We start from the raw sequence: 23,943 nt of genomic DNA, 5'->3' as shown, positions 1-23,943 counted from the left end.
CACGTCGTCAAGATACACCAAGCATGTTTGCCACTTAAGTCCCGAAAGCACAGTGTCCATCAGTCTCTGAAATGTTGCTGGCGCCGAGCATAAACCGAACGGAAGGACTTTAAACTCATACAATCCGTCGGGAGTGATGAATGCTGTCTTCTCCCGATCCCTCTCATCCACTTCGATTTGCCAATATCCACTTTTCAAGTCCATCGACGAGAAGTAACGTGCATTTCGTAGGCGATCCAAGGAGTCGTCGATGCGAGGGAGAGGGTACACGTCTTTTTTGGTCACTTGGTTGAGCTTGCGATAGTCTATGCAAAATCGTAAGCTGCCGTCTTTCTTTTTAACAAGTACCACGGGGGAAGCCCAGGGACTCTGTGACGGCTGGATAACGTCGTCTCTAAGCATTTCGGCCACCTGGCGCTGAATGGCTTCACGTTCTTTCGGAGCCACACGGTAAGGATTTTGTCGAATCGGGCGAATCGAGTCATCCGTGATAATTCGATGTTTTGTCAAAGGCGTTTGGCCGATCCGCGATTCTGAAGCAAAACAGTCTCGAAATTGATCTATGAGATCTAAAAGGCGGTCCCGCTCTGAAGAAGACAGATTTGGGCTCACATCAACGATGGTTACGGGTGTCTTGCACACTGATCCTCTCTGTTGCAGTAAGCAACAGTGCTGCGCATTTGGGAGGCTGTCGAAAAAGGCCACAGTTGTGCCTTTCGGAATTTGCTGACGCTCGTCGCTGAAGTTTGTCAGCAGCAGTTCGGTATGCCCATTGGTCAAGTTGACCAGCCCTCGAGCTATAGAAACACCTCGGCTGAGTACCAGGGTAACTGCCCGTTCGGCGACGCCATCGCCTGTATGCGCCACGTCGCATTTCACTTCAACAAGAGAACATGATCTCGGAGGTAATGTCACCGTCTCATTGGCGACGCGTAAGGGCAATAGTGGTACTTGCGCATAACCAAGGTCTTCATGGTTATTGGTGAAGGCAACGATGCTGTCACGGATGCTGATTACAGCCCCATGAAGACGCAGAAAGTCCATGCCCAAGATGAGGTCTTTGCAGCAGTCAGGGAGAATAACGAAGCTGCCAACAAACACCGCGTTTCCTATTCCTATCCGGGCAGTGCATTTCCCTGTCGGTGCCAGTAGCTGACCCCCAGCACTTCTTATTACTGGCCCAGTCCATTCAGTTTTTACTTTGCGCAGGGTGTCGGCCAGTTTCTGGCTAATAATTGAAAAATCTGCCCCGGTATCCACCAGAGCATGTACCGCCAGCCCATCAATGGAAACGGCGAGGTCAGCGCTAACAAAATTATCTGGGTTGATCGTCCCTTTCGGCATTTGCGGCGGAAGCGCGGCAAGGTCGGCGCTGTCAGCTTCGTCGTCATGGCTGATCATCTGGTACGGCATTTTCGGCGGTAGTGCAGAAATGTCAATGTTAGTGGCGGCGTCAGAAGCCCGGGTTGTCGGCAATTGCGGCGGTGGTGAGGGTTTCGACACTTTTAGACTGGTTGCAACCTCCCCTCGCGAGGTTGCAGCTCTTAGTTTCCCCGGTGAGGGCTAGGAGACCGCCGTCCGCTAACGCCAGTAGTGTTGCGACGCGTCGGCGAATAACGCTGTGGCGATGGGGAGGAGCGGCGGCGGAAGCCCGGGGATTCGGTTTCCCTGCTGACCGGAGGGTCGTCGTCGATTTGGGCAGAATCAGTGTCGAAGCGGCGGCGAGCAGAAGCAAGCGGAAAGGACTGCCCCTCTTCGCGGTGGCGGCAGTACCGATACACATGGCCAGGTTGTCCACAGTAGAAACAAAGTGGTCGGCTGTCATAACTGCGCCACCTGTCAGTTCGGCGCAGTTGAGAGCGCCTGGGAGGCGCCCACTGAGGCCCCTGGAGGAACCGAATCTCCTGACGGTTCGGTGAGCTCGGTGGGGCGTGGTCTGGAGGTGGGCGACGAAGGACCGCAGCATAGCTCTCGGGCTGCGGCTCGAGGTAAGCTGCAGGAATGTTGGCCGTGCAGCTGATCGGTTTTGGAGCGTGGTATGGTTCGGAAAGGGGTGCCGCGTTGTCGACTGGATGAGACGCGTTGCATGGTGTAGACGGTGATAGGGCGTATCGAATTTCATTCCTCACTGTTTCCATGAGGGCCCCTGACGACTGAGCCTTCGTAGTCGTAATTCGCTGCAGCTCCTCAAGGACAATGCCTCTAATGATGTCTCGAAGAGTGGTCGTATCTGTTGCAGTCAGCGCCGCCGCAGTCGTCGGGGCACAGTTGACCGGTCGGTTGTACTGGCGGCACCGGTCTTGGAGGGCTCGTTCGATAGCCGTAGCGTCCTTAACGAACTCACTCACGGTTTTAGGGGGGTTGCGGACCAAGCCGGCAAACACCTGTTCTTTGACGCCATGCATGAGATGCCGTAGCTTCTTTGGTTCACTCATATCAGGGTCGGCACGGCGAAAAAGGCGAGCCATGTCTTCCGCAAACATAGCCACGCTCTCATTTGGCTTCTGGATGCGCACTTCAAGCAGGCGCAGCGCATTGTCCCGTCGGTCAGTTCTCGCGAAAGTGTCGACCAGCTGGCAGCGGAAGTCATCCCATGTGGATAAGCTGGCCTCATGGTTTTCAAACCACGTTCTAGCATTATCCTGAAGGGCAAAATAAACATTACAAAGCTTCTGGTCTGCGCTCCACTGGTTGATCTTTGACACTCGCTCAAACTGGTCGAGCCAGTCTTCCACATCTTCAAACGCTTACCCGCGAAAGCACTCTGGCACCTTGGTGTTCTGTAGAGTCACCGGTGTAGGATTGGTATGTGCCATGGCTTGAGAGGTCTTAGGAACTTGGGCGTTTGAGGAGTCGTTCGGCAGATGACTGTACTCCGGCGCTAGGCCTAGAAGGCGGCGGCTAGCACGATGGACAGGCGTGTCGATGTTTGGGATCCGCTGTGGACTGCCGGAAGGAGTCCTATGCATACCCCAGCGCGCTCCACCAGTGTCACGTCTCGGTAGAAGACCAAGGAGAACCTAGCAATAGATGGTTTGAATGGTCGACCAGAACAAGTCTTGTGTTCAAGCTTCTTTCACTTCCAGGCTCGCGCTTGTCGTCATCTTTTGCGTCGTCTTCTATGCGGCAATATGATTGCTCTAACGCATGACTCCTCAATGCACTTACAATAGTAATTTGCTTGGTCATGTGGCAGTTCACTAAACCGTCTGACTAGACAATTAATAAAAAAAATTCGAGGGATCATTTCTACTTTTATTAAGACATTCAAAAGGTTTTTTGTTGTTGGCATAGCATTCAGAGACAGCGGGAGTTTGGCAGTTTTATAAGTCTTATTTCGTTTTGCAGTTGCAAGGGGATGTAGAAAAAGAAATACGAGTAGGGAATATAAGGGGTGACAACATCCCGAAATGAAACTAATGGGCCAATGATGCACACTGCGTATCTTAAATGGCGTCACTGGTAACATCAAACACAGAAAATCGTCCTTGAGTATGACAAATTTGAAGCCCAGGAGGTGAGTTGGTTGTGGGCAGGTAGCTGGAAAAGAGCAGTCCCCCTGAGAGGTACGCGGCAAGATCACTGCCAACCATTATGGATGGCAGTTGCGCCGATATAGTTGCGCCGATGTGGCAGTGATTCGTTCCGCCATCGGACAACAATAAGTCCGCCTCGCGCGACAAAAGCCCATTATGTGGCCCTTTTTTCTTCAGCACGGCCTTTGCAGGCCATTGTTGTTTAAAACTAAGCCCACGAAGGAGCACAGCAGGGTTAGCAGAGCCTCTTCAAAACGCACACCCCTGAAAGAGCCGGGCGCCGGGCCGGGGGACGCTTGTACCCAATTTTACCGGTGGGTGTCCGGCGGCGGGTTTCGAACTGACCACCTCCCGCAGGGGGCACGACATCGCAGCCGCCATGCGCTCACCGCTTTTTCTTGCTCAGGTGCTGTCCTGCGTCCTCTTCTCTTGGTCTCCCGTGGATCCATCATCACTGGATGAGGTATTCAAGCATGCGCCTATCCATTTCAACCTCAGCTCGATTGTTGCCGATGATGCTTCGATAGCAAGTTGCTGCGTCCCGCTTCTGCATCTGCCTGCCAGTTTGGCTCCGACTGCGCTGGTGATCTGGCCACACCTATGCACGTGCGGCACCATCTTCGAGGGGCGGATATTTATTCTCCAGTTTCAAGCCAGCCAGCTGGGGCACGACATCGCAGCCGCCATGCGCTCACCGCTTTTTTTTTGCTCATGTTGGTTACCGGTTTCCCGCTGTATGCTATTGCAGTTCCAGTCGATGTATTATTGCGGTGTCGTGCCCCGACGGCCTGCTTTGTGGTACGAAAATTGTGCTGCTATGTGGAAGTATGGTCATGGTCCCCTATGTCAAATTTTACTGTTATTATCTGGTGACGTTGAGAGCAACCCCGGTCCCGATTACGATGCTCCTCAGTTTAGTTCTGATAGCGAAGCTATTGCTGGGATTTACGCAGAATTGAAACGTCTAGAACTACGTTAGACGCAGTGTCTTCAGGAACTCCACATGCTCAAACAACAGCAGAGCGCTACAAGTACGTCTTGGCAAGGCTTCCTGGGCAGTATCTCTGCACTAGAGACCGACTTGCATTCCTTACGGCAGACTGCAAATGCTCGTGCTCCGAATGCATTACCCTGTGTTGACACCTTATCCAGTGATATTGCGCATCTTAAGGCCTGTTTTGAAGATGTATCCAATAGGTCCCGCAGAAATAACCTGCTTATTCTAGGTCTAAAAGATTCCGCAACAGAGAGTTGGTCTGAATCTGAAAAAAATGTGTGCGCTTTTTTTCCTCTTTTCTTCTCTTAGATGTTCCATCTGAAAGTATCGAAAGGGCTCACCGAATAGGTCGCTTTGTTGAAGGCAAAACCCGACCTATTGTCGTTAACTTTTGCAGTTATAAGGTCAAGGACAATATCTTATCATGTGGTTTCAGGCTCAAGGATACTAAGTTTGCCTTGCGCGAAGACTTCACGCCTGCGGTTAGAAAGGCACGTTTCAAGCTTTCACAATACGCTCGTGACCAGGCTTTTCCTTCGAAGTTGCGATTTGATAAGCTTTTCGTAAATAAAAAGTGCTTTGTCTATTATTGTAAACCTGACCGAGTTGTTGAGCTTAGGGAATAGCAAAAAGGGAGGCAACTTCCCGCTCACCAGCATGGGCCTGATCTTCATTCTATGCCTTGGGCATCATCAAATTTTGAATTGACAATTCTCATCGTGAATTGCAGGAGTATAAAAAGTAAAACTGATGAATTTGCTGCCCATGCCTCCTCCGTTAAGCCTCATGTTATAATTGGCACTGAATCGTGGCTGGAGGATTCCGTTCTGAGCCCGGAAGTTTTCCCAACTGGTTATAACGTGTATCGTCGAGACCGACACTTGCATGGTGGAGGGGTGTTTCTACTTGTTGAGGAATGCTTTCGCTCTTCAGCAATAACAGCGCCCCTTGTTGGCTGCGAATCAGTGTGGTGTAACCTACGCCTAAGCAATGGAAGGGACCTGACTATTGGTTCCGTCTACCGTCCCCCTTCCGCTACCAACCCTGACATTTTCAGGTCACTGTCTGATTTCTTGCTTGGCTTAAAAAATGACTTTCTGTTTGGCGGGGATTTCAATATGCCTGATTTCAAATGGGTTGACTACAAACCTCTTCGTAAGAATCAATCTCCATTGTCTTTGGCTTTTTGTGAATTAATTACTACTATTGATCAATATCAGTACGTCACTGAGCCTGCTCGGGAAACTCAGCACTCATCTTCAGTGTTAGATTTACTTTTCTGTAATCGGCCATCGGTAGTACGCGGCACTGTTATCATACCAGGAATAAGTGATCACAGTTGTGTTGTTGCTAATGTTAGGCATTTTTTCTTATTTAATTCCAAAAGGTCTTCCTAGGAAAGTCTGTATTTACTAGGGGCGCTTATACATCAATGAATAACGAACTTGCTTCCTTCCTTCCCAATTTTATTACTCTAAGCCAGAGTTTAGACTGCATTTCACTCTGGGAGGTATTTAAAAATAAATTGGGCAGCCTAATTGATAAATACATCCCAACAAAACTTCTTTCCGGTAAGCGGCGCCGCGACAAACCATGGATCACGCGACAAATCAGACGGCTTGTCAGGAAAAAACATTGCCTTCTTCGATCGTATAAAAAGAATCGTTGCCCTGCTGTATTGCAGTCAATTCGGGCCCTTGGCAGTACACTAAAAACTGAAATTAAAGCTCATAAGGATAACTTCTTTAATAATCTGGGTTCTAAACTGCGTAGTAATCCCAAGGAATTGTGGACATTTCTGAAACACAACGGACGCGAACCAGTCGGAATCCCAAAATTAGACGTCGATGGCGACTTTGTTACTACTAATGGTGATAAAGCTTGCCGCTGTAATGCATATTTTCAGTCTGCCTTTGCGCCAGCGTACATCGGAGAACTTCCGAACACTCGTGAATCTATTACCGAAACCATGCCTGAAATTGTTTTTACTTACCAGGGTGTTTTAAAACTGCTTAGTAACATCAGGGCCGCCTCCGCCAGCGGCCCTGATGGTGTACCTATCTGTGTTTTAAAATCATGTGCGAACGAAATTGCTCATTATTTAGTCACCGTGTTCCAAACATCGCTTAACTCGGCATGTTTGCCAAATGACTGGAAAAATGCTAAAGTTGTCCCAGTGCATAAAAGCGGTTCGAAAATGTCTGTTGTTAATTACCGACCCATTCCTCTGACTAGCGTGTGTTGTAAAACACTGGAACATATAATTTACAGTGCAGTCATGAAACACCTTGACTCTCATGACTTCTTTACGCCAGTGCAGCATGGCTTTAGAATGGGTTTTTCCTGTACCACCCAGTTACTTGAGTTCAGTAATGATCTGTCTTCCTCTTTTGACCACGGATATCAAATTGATTGTGTATTTCTTGATTTTAAAAAAGCCTTTGATTCTGTACCTCATGTGCTATTATTACATAAGTTACGTTGTCTTGGTCTGCATCCCAATATCACCGACTGGCTTCATTCATATCTTCAGGACCGCATGCAGCGTGTTGTAATTAATGGTTGTCACTCCGATTCCGTAAACGTCTCCTCAGGTGTGCCCCAGGGGTCTGTCCTTGGACCCCTTCTTTTTCTCATTTTTGTTAATGATATTGTTCTTGACCTCACCTGCCAAGTTCGGCTATATGCTGACGACTGTGTGCTTTACCATGTTGTGGAAAGTTCTTCTGACGCATTAGAACTTCAGCGAGACTTAAATTTTATCCAGTATTGGTGCTCAAAATGGCAAATGTCTTTGAACATTTCAAAATGCGAATTTGTCTCGTTCACTCGTAAGCGTTCCCCTCTACAGACCTGCTACTCAATAAATAATGTTCCCCTGCAAAAAGTTTCTGAATATAAGTATCTCAGCGTATATTTCACATCTAACCATACTTGGGCGAGACAAGTTGAGCATATTACATCGAAAGCCTGCAGAATGTTAAATTTTTTAAAGCGTAATTTCAACAAAGCGCAGTCAAATCTCCTGTATTTCACTTACATAAGGCCAATTCTTGAATATGCATGCCCTTTATGGGATCCCCAGTTTATTTACATATCTGACATGCTCGAACGCGTTCAAAATAATGCTGCCAGATTTGTGTCTAACAATTGCAATTTTTCATCTAGTGTCACGTCTATTAAACATCATCTTGGTTGGGAATCTTTAGCTCACCGCAGAAAACATTTCAGACTGCAGATCATGTATTGCATTTATTTTGGAAAGTTCAGCATTGACAAAGACAGGTACCTGCTTCAACCTCACGTTTTATCTAGACGACTTGATCATCAGTCAAAGATCCGCGAAATAAAATGCCGGACAGATGTGTATAATACCTCGTTTTTTCCACTGACGATCAATGAGTGGAACCGGCTGCCAGCTGGAATCACTGAGTGTTGCACTGAAAATTTATTTCGGGCTTTTTTAACGGATGTGTGACGTGGCGCCCATTTCTCTTACGTGTGTTTTCTTCATTACTTTGTTTTTGATCGTTTTCATCACTTTGTACGCCGCGCAGTTGCACCCTTTAGATGCATGTTTCTCATTCTGCATTATCACTTGTGTTATTTTCTTCATTTTTATGTATTTTATTGTACCACTGGCGTTCCCAGCAAGGTTATTTGTCATCTCCCCCCTGCAATAATGCCTTCGGGCGCTGCAGGAACCTGTAATAAATAAAGAAAATAAATAAAAAAGCCCTGGCAAGCATGCAGGCAAACATAAGAGCAATAAATGCACAAGCAATGCACCACTGAATGAGCAGCTGCACTAATAATATCCTTCAGTCTTGCAGCCCACCCTTCCTGCACTGCAAGCAAGTCTGCTCCGTTTTCCAAACTCAGAAGCATATGCAAAAACAAACAGAATGTTCTCTAAAATTTACAAAATTTGAACAAGTATTTCATGATGATCTTTCTGTAAATGTCTTGCTCTAGGTGTACAGAATAAATTCATTGCAGCTGCGAATAAAGCGAGTTGGGAGCTAATGGCGAATCTCAATGGCTTGTGGAGAGAATTATTTATAATTGTCACTTTGAGTAAAGTAAATAGCCTGGTTTAGATCAGAGTAATATTACATCCACATGGCTGAAGCCAGTGTAGGCAACCAGAAATGTACAAGCAGTCAGTAACTGCATGTCTGTATGAACAAATACATACAGTGCAGGCAGCACTAATGAAGGGATAGTGGAAGGCAAATAACCTGAGCAATACTGAATGGCTTTCTTCTCTGCAACCTCAATACATTCTTCCTGCGAATTCTTGTAATGCAAGCATAATCAAGTACGCTAAATATTCCATCACTTAAAGCACCTGGACTTCGGTGTTACGCAGATGACAACTACTTCGTCAGTTCATCAAGCTATGTCTGTTATTGTGCTATTACACCACAGGTTCACTCAATCATGCCTCAACTTGAAATAGTCACATGCTGTTGAAATAAAGCAACGAAATATAGCGCCAGCTATTAAAGCACTGCCAGGGACATGAATGATATTATTTTCTGCATACTGGTGGGCAAGACTTCTGAGCAAGTAAGTCTTGAGCTAAAAGGCCAGAAAAAGTCATATAGAAAAAGTCAGCAAAGCATTTAAAGCCTTTATATAATGCAAAACAAAGGCAATGTGTCATACCTACCGAGGCAATGTTACCTTACACAAAGCATATTTCATGGCAAGGCTCCCACAGTTGTTGACAGGTTATGCAGTACCAAAATGTTGATGTTGTCTGCCTCACATTCAGGCAGCACCCCTTTGATGGCAGATGATTGCTTGTGCAAAAGCAGTGCGATGATACTAGTGGAGCAGCTGGACTGCGGGCGTTATAGAGCAGACCCTAAATGCAAGGAAAGAAAGTCTCCATTAAATCAATGCCTCTAAAACACGATAACAACATACCACGGCTCTTCTCTGTTTAGTTAATCTATAATTTCAATTGAAAGTTGTCTCAAGAAATGGACTAATTGCAACTGTATGTTAAACATCGTATAACATAGCTGTGCCAGGGCGGTGGGGCGATCAGTTAGCATAACGACCGGAAAATGCATACTGATGTTTCATGCAGTCTTGATGCTGGAGCAAAGTGTACGGTGCGAAGAACAAAATTAAAAGCAGGCACGGGCGCCAAACGTGTGCTACACAACCGACGTGACTAGAGGTGTGCACGGGCATAAATTTTGAGCCCGACCCTGGCCTCATGTTACAAACCCGAACCCGGCCTGGGACAGAAATGCCTGAGTCCACCCAGCGCTCCCACTTAAGGCTCCGTCCCTGCTGGACATGCTATAATAGACCAGTTGCGAAACTGTGATGCAGACATGATTGAAAACAGTGGCGTTTTTCTGCAACTTTCGAAAATTAGCAATATCTAGCCACACTAGCCTTTTTTGTTTTGCAATACTATCCTACCAAGCTTTAACTAAACCATCTCGATGCGCTCATATATGCACGGATCAGACAAAATGAGCGTCTGCAGGATTTTCGCTCATACCGGACTATGGAAACAAACTTTGCATGCAAAACAAAAAACAAAAAAACAACGACGAAGATGAGTACCCCAAAGCCTTTTGCGATTGGCTGCCTCGCGAGCTGGTTCCGGCCACATGAGCGATTTTCTAAAAAGCCAGAACCTGGGCGACAGCGCCGAGCGGCAATGCTTTAGCGGTCCTCAGCCCACCGCCCATCGCGCTGCCGCGCGACACATGCGGTTAGCGCTTTATCGCACCAGACACGAGAAAATATGGTTTTGGCTGGACTCCGCCGACTCCGCCCGAGGTTATCCGAGGGAACCCGAGCGGCCGAGCCACGCGACGGCTATACGCCGTGATTATCCGAAGTTGGCTTTTAGGGCTACGATGCCACGCAGTTGTTTACTTTAGGAAATTAGTACTCTGCACAACTGTAACGGTTTAACTTGAAATAAGCTGCAAAATGATCGGGATCAAGACGCGCACACTTGAGAACCACTTTTGAAAAGTTAACGTAAAAAAGATGCTAAAAAAGACAAATCTACCTAGCACGTAGCTTACGCAGCCTGCAGCAACCATGAAATGCAAGACAACGCTTGTAATTAAAAAAATTCTCGATCTAAGAGGCTAATATTTTGCTCCAATATACACAAAGGCTTTATGAAATTGGACGGACGGACGGACGGACGGACGGACGGACGGATGGATGGATGGATGGATGGATGGATGGATGGATGGATGGATGGATGGATGGATGGATGGATGGATGGATGGATGGATGGATGGATGGATGGATGGATGGACGGAGGGACGGAGGGACGGACGGACGGACGGATGGATGGATGGATGGATGGATGGATGGATGGATGGATGGATGGATGGATGGATGGATGGATGGATGGATGGATGGACGGACGGACGGACGGACGGATGGATGGATGGATGGATGGATGGATGGATGGATGGATGGATGGATGGATAAATGGGTGGGTGGGTGGATGGATGGATGGATGGATGGATGGAAGAATGGATAGATGAATTAATGGATGGTTGGATGGATGGATGGAATATAGGAGCGTCCCCTTTGAAACGGGGTGGTAGCAGTAGCTATCATGCTCATGCGCAGCGTGTAACCCGACAACCCCACCTGCAGAGCGCATCCACTCGGGCAAGTCGGCGCCGCTGTTGCTAGCGCCGTGCTTTCATGTTTTTCTTCCTTTGTTTGTAATGTTTTCAATGGACCTAGCAAGCAGCGAACATAGCGTCCATATTTCGGCGCGAGTGAGTGCCATCAGTGGACTGGAACTGAAGTGCGCGGTGTGTCGTCAACAAGAGCGGACGCTTGAGAAAAAACAAATGTGCGAATGAGTGCGATGAAGAAAAGTGAAAGTGTAACCCAGTTAATTTTTTCTGCATAACCTTAATATTATTCTTACTGAGATTGTACGGGCAGTGCTTTCTCTCCATTTTTTTTCTAATACTTCTTAGAGCGACAACGAAGCAGGAAGCGTCGATACGATTTGCCTTATGTGGGAACGTCCATGCATGTGCGGACTGACGTTTAATTTACCGCACAATAACCCAGCTTTAATTTAGATCACGATGCTTCGTATTCGTATAGCTTAAACGGCCTAGTGTATTTTTAAAGTGTATTTCGATGGACGCGCGCATGCCATAGTCGATCTAAGTCACGTACGAGCCTTAATAGGCCGACGCTTATCGCTCATTAATTGCATCGCACTGCATGCGTGTCCTGTGGTAATCGTCTGTTTGAAGCCACTGTTGTAAAAACTATACACTCGGGGGCAAAGAAATTTGCTAAAACTTTTGAAATTCTCTTCACCCAGAGCAGCAGGAATCGCCACGGGAGCAGCCTTCGAAAACCTAGACCATCGCCGAATAGAATACAAAAAATAGCCACCATTGCCTATGCACGATATATGACATGTCGTTTTGATAATTTAGAATCTCCCGGTCAGCGTGGAGTTATTTATCGCCGCCGCTCCCCTGACGGACCAGCAAACGGTGGTGGACTTATTGACATTTGACGCCGTTGACTGATCGTCGGTCTCATCCGTCACAGTATACATGTGGTTTGATTACAGTGCCAGCTTAAGTCAATGAAGATCTAGTGTAAAAAAACATGGTGTAACCCCACGCAACATCAACAACAGCTAGGTGGGATTAAAGCACACACCACGGAAACCAGCACCGCGGAACTATAACTATTTAGACACAAGATTTCCAAAGCATTTAAAATTGCAAAGGTAACTTGAAAATATCTAATATAATAGCACAGTTAAGGACTCCAAATATTAAATGAGCCTGCCAACCGCAAAAGCCCGCTAATGCGGTTTCCAACAGAATATTTCCAGCCACATGGTAATTTGCACCTAATATTGACCAGTAGGTGAAATAGACAAGACAATGTTGACTAAAGTGTATGCCAATGCATCTGGAGGGACAGGGTAACAGAACTGACAGTATTGTCCACCATATGCCATATATTGCCAACGTCAGTGGAGTAATGACTAACGCTGTTCGATATAGCGATCCTTATGAAAGGTCAATGCCAATACCGTTGATATGTGAGGTATGCCAGTGTACATCTGACATTGGCGGGCCATTGTAACAGAGCTCACATTATTGTCCAGCATATGTATATGCCTATGTCTAATATTGGCCAATATCAGAGGATTGACGGCCAATGCTGTCCGTTATAGCCATCCTTATCAAATGGCAGCGCCAACACCGGTGATACGCCGGATAACCAGGCCCATCATTGCCATCCTCGTATAATGGTACCACCGATATTGTTAGGGCATCAGATATGACGGGCCAATGTTGTTATTATTATAATTAGTACGACCAGTATTGGTTACCAATGGAATCCTCAGGGACAGTGTTGGACGTGTTATAGAATGACATAACCGATACCAGCCATAAGATGGCAGCGCTGGGCATACATAGGGCTGATCTCTGCCAACTCACTGACAATATTGGCCCGGGCTCTTGTGCTGCCTGGGAAATAGGGCAAATATAACTTTAGGCGCAACTAAAAAAAAATTGCCAGCATGTTGCCGGTAGCGTTGCTTCTATGCTCACTGCCGATCCACTGTCGTGCCATCTCTTTTGAAGCAGCAGTATCGGTCACGTGACTCGGCTTTGTCACTTGACGAGGAGGGAGGGCGGTAAACCGTTGGTGACTGCAGACAGATCACATTCATTTACAGGACACAGAGTGGCGAGCGAGATGCCTGGCGGGAGGGGCTGGATTTGCGACACAAAGTTCAGAACAGAGGCAAGTTTCGTTCGCGGTCACTGTGACGACGGTATGAGCAAAGGCAACTCGTCGGGTTAGGGGAGCATCAAGGGTTGGGGTAACGATATTGTGTCCATCGGGAATAGAGGGTACAGAGCAGAACGTAACATAAGTTGCGGTTTTAGGTGGCAGGCGGAGAAAGTCGACTCTACAATGGCGGTGCAGAGCTGGAGAGGGTGGGTCGGAAGGAGATGGCAGGTCAAGTTCAATGACGCTGGTACCAAAGTCTATGATGGCTGCATGGTCAGAAAGCAAGTAGAGGCCAAGAATGATGTCGTGAGGACAATGCGGCAGAACTGTGAAGAGGACGGTAGTATGGCGGCCAGAAATCGTCACGCGGGCAGAGCACAAGCCAATACCCTTTTACGTTGCTCCATCTGCAACGTGCACGACCTGTATACGGGCAGGGGTCAGCACTTTTCACAAACAAGAACGGAGTTCTGGGCTCGTGACAGAAACTAGCGCACCGGTATCAATGAGGGCTTGAACGGCTGTGCCATCCACGAGCACGGTGAGCAAATTACGGTCCGCACGACGGACTATACGAGGATTTAGGCTCGTGGTCCCCACTTCAGCATCACCTCTAGACGCTGCAGCGCCTAGTGTTTCTTCGGAGAGCGGCCATATGGTCTGAAAGATGAAAAGCGATGGCATTGGGGCGAACGGGACTGATGGCGGGGGGGGGGGGGGGGGAGGGTGATCGGTTGAGGCGTGAAGATTCGGTATCAGCCGCTGATCTTGAATGATCGTGACGAGGTGAGAAGGGACGAGAGTGGTCATCGTAGATAGAGGAGGGTGGCAGACGGGACGTTTGTGGCTGGAACCAACGATTTCGGCAATAACGGGCGATATGGTCACGCAGGACCAAGTAAAACAAATAGGTTGGCTATCCGATGTGCGCCATTCGTCTGGATTACGTCGACTCTGGGTAACATAAGCAAGTCTGCTAGAATAAAGTTTGCGAAGGTCGGGGCTATAAGCAAGTCGGCCAGGATAAATTGTGCGAACGTCGGTGTCATAAGGAGGTTGACCAGGATAAACTGCGACACGGCGACAGGGGGCGTGCTGACGGCAGCCACGGAGTTGAGTCCCAATTGGCGAGCTCTTGGCGGACAAAAGCCTGAAATAGGGGACCGTCCGGGCGGTCGCCGTCAGCCAAATGTGGCAGCAAGGTAGCGGAAACGATGGCCTCGAGTTCACGGCGGACGATACGGGTTACCTTTTCGGTCGACGTTGGCTAGTGTTGGGACGGCAAATCTTGACACGAAGAAGTCGGAGCAATATTTGGAAGGCGGGCAAATGAGTGGGCTATGCGACGGCTTTTGGCGCCTTCAACGGCGGCATTCTGGCATTCTGTGATGATGGCATCAACTATCTTGCAGTCTTTGTGAACAAGCAGGTTGAATGCATCGTCTGCGATGCCCTTCACATTATGACCAACTTTGGCGGACTGTGGCATCTTGTGATCTACTTTGTCGCAAAGGGTGAGGACGTCCTGGATGTGGGCCACGTATGATTCGGTAGCTGTCTTGGAGACGGGTCTCGAGGGTTCACTGCGCGGTAAGCTCTCGACCAAGGGGCTTTCGAAAGACTACGCGCAGCTTCTCTTCGCAAGTATCCCAACTGGTCAGCTGGTCTTCACGGAGTCTCGTACCAGGCGAGCGCAGTGCCCTCGAGGTAAAAAACAACATTCGCTAGCGTGAGGGTGGGATCCCAGTGATTATAGGTGATAACGTTCGTACTTGCGTATCCATTTGTCCATATCCGTAGTGCCGGTACCAGTGAAACTGCCAGGATCGCGCGGGTGGGTGAAGATGACCGATGGGAAGGCCTCCGTTGGTGTGGGGACAGTCATCATCATCAGCCTGACTATACCCACTGCAGGGCGAAGGCCTCTCCCATATTTCTCTACTTAACCCGGTTCTGTGCTAGCTGCATCCACTTGACCCCCGCGAACTTCTTAACCTAATCCACCCACCTAACTTTCTGCCGCCCCCTGCTACGGTTTCCTTCTCTTGGAATCCAGTTTGTTACCCCAAGCGACCATCGGTTATCCTCTCTTCGCACTACATCTCCTGCTCAGGCCCATTTCTTCTTCTTAATTTCCACTAGAATGTCGGTTACATGAGTTATTTCTCTGACCCACTCTGCACGCTTCCTATCTCCTAATGTTACCCCGACCATTTTTCGTTCCATAGCCCTCTGGGTTGTCCTGAACTTAAGTAGAACTCTCTTGGCTAGCCTCCACGTTTCAGCCCCATAGGTGAGTACAGGTAAGGTGCAACTGTTATATACTTTCTTCTTGAGCGATACCGGTAAGCTGCTAGTCATAATCTGCGAGTGCTCGCCAAATGCGCTCCATCCCAATCTCATTCTTCTTGTTATTTCCTTTTCATGGTCCGCATCTGCGGTTACTACCTGTCCTAAGTAGACATAATCGCCTACTACTTCCAGTACTTCGCTACCTAATGTAAACTGCTGTTCCTTCCCGAGGCTGTTGAACATTACCTTAGTCTTCTGCATATTGATTTTCAAGCCTACCTTTCTAGTTTTCCTGTCTAGGTCATCAATCATTATTTGCAGTTCATACCCCGAGTTGCTTAGCAAGGCAATGTCATCAGCAAATCGCATTTTACTGAGGTATTCTCCATCTACCCTTATCCCTAACTGCTCCCATTCCAAGTCTCTGAATACTTCCTCTAAACAAGCTGTGAATAGTACTGGGGAGATTGTGTCTCCTTACCTAACACCTTTCTTTATGGGAATTTTATTACTTTCTTTATGCAGAACTATGGTTGCTATGCAGCCACTATATATATCTTCCAGCACTTTCACGTTTGGCTCGTCTACCCCCTGATTTCGCAATGCCGGCATCACCGCCGATGTTTCAACTGAGTGAAATGCTTTTTCGTAATCAATGAATGCTATGCATAAAGGCTGATTATATTCCGAACATTTTTCTATCAACTGATTGATGGTACGGATATGATCGATAGTAGAGTACCGTTTCCAAAAACCTGCTTGATCATTTGCTTGATTGCAGTCTAAGGTTGTCCTGGTTTTTTTAGCGATTACCTTAGTAAGTACCCTATACGTAACAGACAGTAAGCTGATTGGTCTGTAATTTTTAAGTCCTTAGAGTCACCTTTTATATGAACGAGGATAATGTTTGCATTCTTCTATGGTTCCGGTACCGTCGATGATACCACGCACTGCGTATACAGGGTGGCCAGTTTCTCTAGAACGATATCTCCCCTGTCCTTTAGCACATCTGTAGTGATCTGATCCTTTCCAGCTGATTTCCCCCTTTTCATAGCTTCTGATGCTTTCTTGACCTCGTCCTTCGTCACTGGTGGAACGTCTGACTGTTTTTGCCTGCCGCCAATCTCGTTACGATCCTGACAACTTTGGCTGCTATAGAGATCTGTATAGAAATCCTCGGCTACTTTGACTATCTTGCCTATATTCGTGACGACGTTGCCCGCCTTGTCCCTTATCGCATACATCTGGTTTTTGCCTGTGCCCAATTTCTTCTTTACCGCTTTAAGGCTTCCCCCATTCTTTACAGCATGCTCAACTTTCTCCATGTTATAGTACTTCCTTATATCAGCCACCTTGCACTTATTAATCAGCTTTGATATCTCGGCCAATTTGATCTGGTCTGTTCGATTGGAACCTTTCATACTCTGGCGTTTATTAATCAAATCTTTCGTCTCTTTAGACAGCTTACCGGTATCTTCTCTTACTATCCTACCGCCTACTTCTATCGCACACTCAGTAATGATATCTCTGAAATTATTGTTCATTGCTTCTAGGGTAATGTCGCCATCCTCGGTTAGAGCTGAATATCTATTCTGTAGCGAGATCCTGAATTCTTCTGCCCTCCCCCTCACAGCTAATTCGTCGATGGGTTTCTTTCTTACTAATCTGTTGCGTTCCTTCTTCAGATTTAGGCTAATTCGGGACCTCACCATCCTGTGGTCACTGCATCGCACATTCCCGATTACCTCTACATCTTGCACAATGGCGGGGGTTGAACACATTATGAAGTCAACTTTAGTTTTAGTCTCCCCGTTAGGACTTCTCCATGTCCATTTCCGGTTCTTCCGTTTGCTGAAGAAGGTATTCATGATTCGTAAGTTATTGCGCTCTGCAAACTCACCTAGTAATTCCCTCCTGCTATTCCTAGAACCAATGCCATAGTCACTTACTGCCTGGTCTCATGCCTGCTTTTTCCCTAACTTGGCATTGAAGTCGCCCCTTAGTACAGTACATTGCGTCTTTACTTTTCGCATTGCCGATTCTACATCTTCGTAGACGTTTTCAACTGCCTGGTCATCATAACTACCTGCAGGTGCATAGGCCTGTAAAACCTTCAGTTTATACCGCTTATTAAGCCTAATTACGATGACTGCCACCCTCTCACTAATACTATAGAATTCGTCTATATCACCCGCTATATACTTATTGACTAGGAAACCTACTCCTAGTTGTCGCCTCTCCGGTAAGCCTCGATAACACAGTACATGCCCATCCTTCAGTACAGTATATGCCTCCTTCGGCCTCCTAACCTCACTAAGCCCTATGACATCCCATTTCATACCTTCCTGTTCCTCTAACAGCACTACTAAGTTAGCTTCACTATCTAGAGTTCTAACGTTAAACGTTCTGTTATTTTGCGCAAAAAACACGACACAAACAAAACGAGGTAGACAGGACGAGCGCTTACTAACAACTCAGGTTTTTATTGTCGGAACATTTGCTTAAATACAGCAGCTGCTCTTATCAACAAGGAGAAGAAAAGAAGGGACTTCGAAATCATACATTTCAGATCAGCACAGATCCCATCATCGCACGAGTGAATGCATGCTTCGAGTTTTAATTCTGCGCAAGATAACTGAATTCTTTTTTTGAGAGCAAAATTGAAGGATTGCTGACACGTGCTGACATTGCTGATAACAGAATGCTTAGGCACCAACTAACCTGCAAAAGCGTTCTCGCACGTTAAACGTTGCCAGGGTCAGTTTCCAATGGCGGCCTGTCCAGCGTAGCCAGAAGTCACAGTTTTGACCTGTGACCACGGCTGCGTCACAGGTCTGACCGCCGCCGTGGTCAGTTGTTCCGCAGCCGCTGGTGACTGAGGGCCGGGGTTTTATGGAGCTTATCATGAGAGGTTGTGGCCAATTACTGCACCAGGGTGGCAAAATCCTGTTCTGGTGAGGGAGTGCGTTGCCGGAGGTGTTCACCGGCATCAGGGCGCACCCCAATCCTGTTTATGCAATTCCGTCGACACACAGATTTTTTTCTTTTTTTTTTTTAATCCGGTGGAGAATTTTGCGGCAACGGGATTTGAACTCCGGTCCTATTGCATGCGAGGTGGATGTTCTGCCACCGCTGCACCAAGAGAGGACAGTATCTTGAGGCATCTTTGGGCAAGAAAGCAGGCGGCCGCTGCGGAGTTCCGTCGTGCGGAGGCTGACGGCGGGTCAACGGCCGCACCTCCACCAAGATTTTCCATGGAAACTCGATGTATTTACAGTATATTTACAGCACAGCTTGAACTGGCATAGCAGCGAGAAGGAACATGGAACTAGTCCCACTTCGTCGCCGTAATCGCGTAACAACATATATATATATATATATATATATATATATATATATATATACATATGCTGCTAGCATCCGGAATTAACATTTGTTGTAAGTTCAGCGCTGTGTTTGTCCCTTTCTTCCCTTCGCCTTGTGCCGTTCCGCTGCTTCACTAGATATTGTCACACCAAATCGTTACCAGTTCATTTTGTATAGCGTGAAGGGTTCATGGCAGTTCTTAAGAGGCCAGTATTTGCAGAAGCTTTTGAATCAGTTACATTAGAGGACCCATTCGCGACAAAAACCTACGGTGATGTACGTTTCTTAATTCCAACTATCCAATTGGCTACGCATTCTCTGTTGATGTGGAGGAGTTATTTTATTAAGTGCCTCGTGAAGAAGTGGTCATTGCAGTTAGAGAATGTATTGAAACAAATGGCGAAGTAAGATTTCAGGACTCAGCCGGTGTGTCAGCAGAAAGCTTCACTTTTATTTGAAAGCCACTTTTATTTGTTTTAACAATGACTTTTACATTGAACGACAAGGCATTTGCATTAGATCCTGTGTTGCACCGACCCTTTGCAATATATTTTTAACCGCTATTGACTGATACCTCAATCATAGTTTACTAACCAGGGAGTACTTAAGCGTTTATATTGTCACGTAGTGGTGACGAAATCAACGACACAAATGAAGGGTCGATTTATTTGGGCTGACTTGCGCCCGCAAAAGAACTAAGCACTCGGCGGCGGCGATAGAAACAAACGTGCTCGTCGATCGTCGAACAAAGAATGCCCGTCACACTCGTCAACGCTCAATTTAAAGGCTGCACAGAACAATCTAGATAACGTCGCAAACAGCTACCAGCCCGGGCTGGAACATTGTGGAAAGACACCCCAGTGGCCGGAACCTTCGAGACAGATCTCAGTGCATCTTGCGCTACAACAAAACTGATAAAGGTGTGACTCGCGACATCGAGCATTAACAAACAAAGATTACGGAACTGATACGCGGTCCAGATTCAGAGTGATAAGCCTGTATGCCGGCGGCTGTTAAAAAACAACAAATACTGTTTTGAAGGTTTCGCGGCAATATACGTGGATGATGTTTTCGTTTTTATATCTAAACAAAACCTTTGACTCGCTATCATTCAGTGAATAGCATTTAAACTCTTTTTAAAAGTTATGGGACTGGTTTAAAGTATCCGCGTGAGCTTCCGACCAATAGTGCACTGCAGTTTTTATATCTTAGCTTTGAGTTTGGTTTCCCGTACGTCTGCTGGCACTATGCTGCCAGAGCGCAGAAACGTCTCATTTCTTACGATTCTGCCCATTCGAAGATAGTTAAGAAAGCCATAGCCAGCTCGTGCCTGGAATCTTCCCTCGCGAAATCATGCCCGCATGCAATCCACACCAGTTTTTAAAACCAGATAAACAGGCTGCTTTGAGCCGGCTCCCCATGCAAGGACATCTCAGCTCTGGCCGAGAACCTTCTTAAGAAGGTTGAAAAAGAAAACCGTGAAAACAGTAAGGAGCGGTTGGCCCGAAAAAGACTACGGTCATCACATATATGCACAAGGTCGCCCACAACATAAAAAAGTGGCAAACTGACATGGCGTCCCTATGGTTTTTAAGCGCCACGAAAGCTCGCAGGTTTATACCCAAGGATTAGTCCGGAAGCACCCTACGAAAAGCATGTGGCGTATCAAATGCCGAAGGATTTCTTAAACCTGCCACGGGCATATCAGTTCTGTATCCGTGTCAGATTACGTATCAGATTCCGCTCAAGTGGGGCCGCGTTTACGTCGTCCAGACCGGACGTTGTGTGAATGAACGCGCAGGGGAGCATCAGCGTTTAATTAGTAATAGAGGAGTGAATGTGCCTGCTCATTGCCTTGCATGCGTAAGTTGTGATAAAGGCTTTAACTGTGGTAGTGACACTTCTGTTTCCTCGTACAATTCGAAAAATCTTTTTCAGTGGTTTTTGGTGACTGTCGTGGAGGTTTTCATTTGCCCTCTCATTTGTGTTGTTTCGGTAAGCATGTGTGCGCACTGCCGATAAAACGGTACTGAAACGAATAAAGAAACCAGCGGATAGCTTGCGCTCTTTCGACCTACCGTGTGCTTATTATTCCTGTGTGTGTCTTTCGGTACGCAACTCGTTCCTACAATGAATAGGGTATTTTGTATACGACCCCACTTTGGCACGGGTCAAATCTGTTTGCGTGCTTAATACTTCATTCTTCCTTGTGCCTTCCCAGCACCTTACTGCATAGGCCGGCCAGTTTTTGAGGTGCGGTGAGGCCCACTGGCACGTCGCCTTTCAGAGCAACTTTTTTCAAGCGATGCGAAATCTGGTGGAAATATGGAATGGCAATAGGGTCCTTGTGTTGCGCTTCTTCCCTGTGGCGGTGCGCAGGTACACCCCTACCTTCGCTGGCAAGGGCCTCTAGCACAGAGGTAATTACCTCCTAGGGTAAACCAGCACTGCACAGTCTTTGTAGCTAGAAACTAACGCTGTATGATTGCAGGACTTGTCCAGAGAAGCGCGCAGGCATGTTTTTGCAATACCCCTTTTTACGAGCTTGGAATGAGCTTAAAATAACTTTTTGTCAGCGAGGATGATACCTCCAGCACGCTTGGTTTCAGGGACAACAATACATATATCCAAGAGTATCTCTTGCTGGGCTAGTTGGTCTGACATTGTGTTTAACCAAAGGCAAAAACAGCGCTAAATATTAGAGAGAACACACAGAAAGACGAACGGGAAAGGCACTGACTCCAACTAAGTTTATTGAAAGATACATATGTACAAATATATAGTCCGAAGACTGTGAACGCCTGCGCATGTCCAGAAAGATAGGGGAAAAAAACGCTCTCAGTTAAAACTACTTATAACCTCGCATCTTTCAAGGAACTGTGCTCACTATTCATGCAGAAATATAGGAGGGGTGCTGACACACCTGCCCCCCCCCCCCCCCCTCTCTTTGATAAAAAAGGCTTCTGCGAGCTCGCGAGCTAATCTGTCTCTGCTTCTGGTTAGAATTTTAATCTCTCCAAATCATGGTTCACAGATTATTTGTTTTCATCAAAGCAGGAGCGGCAATGGGTGGGTATGTTTTGGAACGAATCTGATGCGTTCCCTAAAGACCTATAATATTCACTGGCACGCTCGTTAACGCAGCTCCTGGTCTGATCGTCATACACCTTGCCACACGTAAGGAGGATCTCGTAGACCACTCCAGTGGCACACCTTACGTAGGGCTTCGAGTGTTTCTTTCCACACCCCGATGTTGCTTTAGCACTGCTGATAACCTTGGGGCACATCTTGGCCAATTCGCAGTGGGCGGAGAAGACCATGGCGACTACGTACTTGTTGCCAACTCGTTTTAAATTGTGGGACACTTTGTGGATATAAGGTACCACCACTGGCTTGGCTCCACGAAAGGTTTCTTTCCGATGTTGACCCTTTGGCTTGCCCTTGAGTTTTTGCAGCAATGCTTGGGTGACGCCAGCCAAAACATTGTCTGGGAACCCTGCTTTACGCAGTCTATTCTCCTCACCCTGGAAGCTCGCCCGCATTATGTGAGTGAACGACTTGAGGAGTGCAGATTCCATAGAGAGGGCGGCAATAGCCCTCTTAACAGTTTTTGACTGGGCCGAATCGAATGGCAAGACATCTTTCTTCGCCCTAGGTAGGTAACGCCAGCACACACACTTGTCCCCCAGCTTGATGTTCAGGTCTAAAAACTGGAGGCAGTCCTGCTCAGGAAACTCAAATGTGAAAGAGAGCCCCTTCCCATGTTGCTAAAACATTTCTAATATTTTCATAGCAGTCTCCTCATAGCGGCCTGTGTCGTGTCTGTTTAAAATCACTAAAAAATATCATCTACATATCTAAACATCTTAAGGACAGTTCCGTCGTCAGTTAGTGATGCCAAGATGTTGTCAATAGACGCAAGAAAAATATTACACAAGACTGGAGCTATACATGAACCGATGCAAATGCCCTGGCGTTGTAGGAACCGTCGGTTGTCAAACTGGATAAAAGTGGACTTAATATAAAACTGTAAAAGAGACATGAAATTTTCAACGCTGACCCCTGCATTGTTTTGAAATGGAATGATACCGCTAGCTTCAATGCATTGCCGAACAGCGATGAACAGGTCGCTATGGGGCACCGAGTAAAACAGATCTACAACATCTACGGAGATGTAACCAACATTCTTTTCCCTCTCTAACACGCTGACTACATTTTTTGTGGAAAAAGGGTCCGAAACATGCAGGTCTTTCAGGTTCTTAAGCAAAAAACAGCTAATATGTTGCTGCGATGTACCTTGCTCGCTAACTATGGCTCTAAACGGCGCATCTGGTTTATGGGTCTTCACTGCAAAGAAGATAGACAAATTGCTCACAGTAGAGTTCAAAATATCTCTTGCCAGGCTCTGCAGCTCCAGGGATTTGCACAGGTCAACAGCTTTGGCTTTTATCCTGGTGGTGGAAGGTTTTACTCGCATGAAGTTCTTCGAAATGGCTTGACAAGCTTTCTGGTTGTAAAGGCCTAAGGCCAGCGCCACCCTGAACGATAGCGGCAGACGTGAAACGTCCTGTGTTACCGCCAGCGTCACGTAGAACGTGGTCAAGAGCGAGGGCGAAAGCTGTGCTAAAACCCTCTTACGCTATGCTGTGCTAAAACCCTCTTACTCTCTATGGTTGAGGGTGGCGCTGGCGAACACTCTCAAGGTTCGTATACAGACAACATTAATACCAAAGAAAGTAGCAGGGGAGACAGCGGCCGATGTAGCTCAGTTTAAGAGCTCTTCTTACTCTCTATGGTTGAGAGTGGCGCTGGCGAACACTCTCAAGGTTCGTATACAGACAACATTAATACCAAAGAAAGTAGCAGGGGAGACAGCAGCTGATGTAGCTCAGTTTAAGAGCTCTTCTTACTCTCTATGGTTGAGAGTGGCGCTGGCGAACACTCTCAAGGTTCGTA

The 23,943-nt window shown here is 47.0% G+C and overlaps 1 pseudogene; it reads right to left on the bottom strand.

Moving 5' to 3' along the window:
- Positions 1-13,205: 13,205 nt before the first annotated feature.
- LOC146201332 (uncharacterized) lies at positions 13,206-17,402 on the bottom strand (annotated as a pseudogene).
- Between the last annotated feature and the right edge of the window lie 6,541 nt (positions 17,403-23,943).

This window comes from Amblyomma maculatum, chromosome 2 (genome assembly GCF_055883805.1).
Source record: "Amblyomma maculatum isolate TAMU_Amacu chromosome 2, ASM5588380v1, whole genome shotgun sequence".
Lineage (NCBI taxonomy): Eukaryota > Metazoa > Arthropoda > Arachnida > Ixodida > Ixodidae > Amblyomma > Amblyomma maculatum.
Note: the sequence above shows the minus strand (reverse complement) of the source record. Positions and strands in the feature narration are given on the sequence as shown.